This window comes from Penaeus monodon, chromosome 28 (genome assembly GCF_015228065.2).
Source record: "Penaeus monodon isolate SGIC_2016 chromosome 28, NSTDA_Pmon_1, whole genome shotgun sequence".
NCBI classification, from domain to species: Eukaryota; Metazoa; Arthropoda; class Malacostraca; order Decapoda; family Penaeidae; genus Penaeus; species Penaeus monodon.
Genome location: NC_051413.1, coordinates 40,191,265 through 40,191,802, shown reverse-complemented (window position 1 = coordinate 40,191,802; position 538 = coordinate 40,191,265). Strand labels below are relative to the sequence as shown.

Sequence of the window (538 nt, the reverse complement as noted above, 5' to 3'; positions counted from 1 at the left end):
TTAAAAGTATTACATCACTTTGTTAAACAAAGTTTGAACGAGATGCACTCATAATATTTGAAAAAAGGTTTCATGCCATTAGGTTCGGTGTATGTAACTTCATTGATTTACATAGGTGAACTATGCAACTGACAACAGTTTTAGGAACACCTATGATTATACAGCATTGCGGAGCCATTTTCGGGTACCAGTTTTTGTCATTTTATCGTGTGTTTGGTATTTCAATTCTATGTCCTTTTTGTCTGTAATGATATCACGCCTGCATTCTGTATTAGGAAGGGTCAGATATTAAGAATATGATAATTTTATTTACATCCCTATCTAACGTATCTATACAATCTATATTACTTCTTAATAATATCGATGAATCTCAACCAATAATAACTGCTATGTGTTAACACGATGATCTAAACGTCTTATATTGTTTCTTAGCATATGTACACATTACACTGACGTTCACTATGGCAAATACCTCATGACGTACTACCTCAGTAAAGGTTCATTATAATATAGGAATGGAATCAGAATTTACATTTTG

The 538-nt window shown here is 32.2% G+C and overlaps 1 pseudogene; it reads right to left on the bottom strand.

Moving 5' to 3' along the window:
• Positions 1-538, bottom strand: part of LOC119591232 — a 10,883-nt pseudogene that overhangs the window by 2,126 nt on the left and 8,219 nt on the right.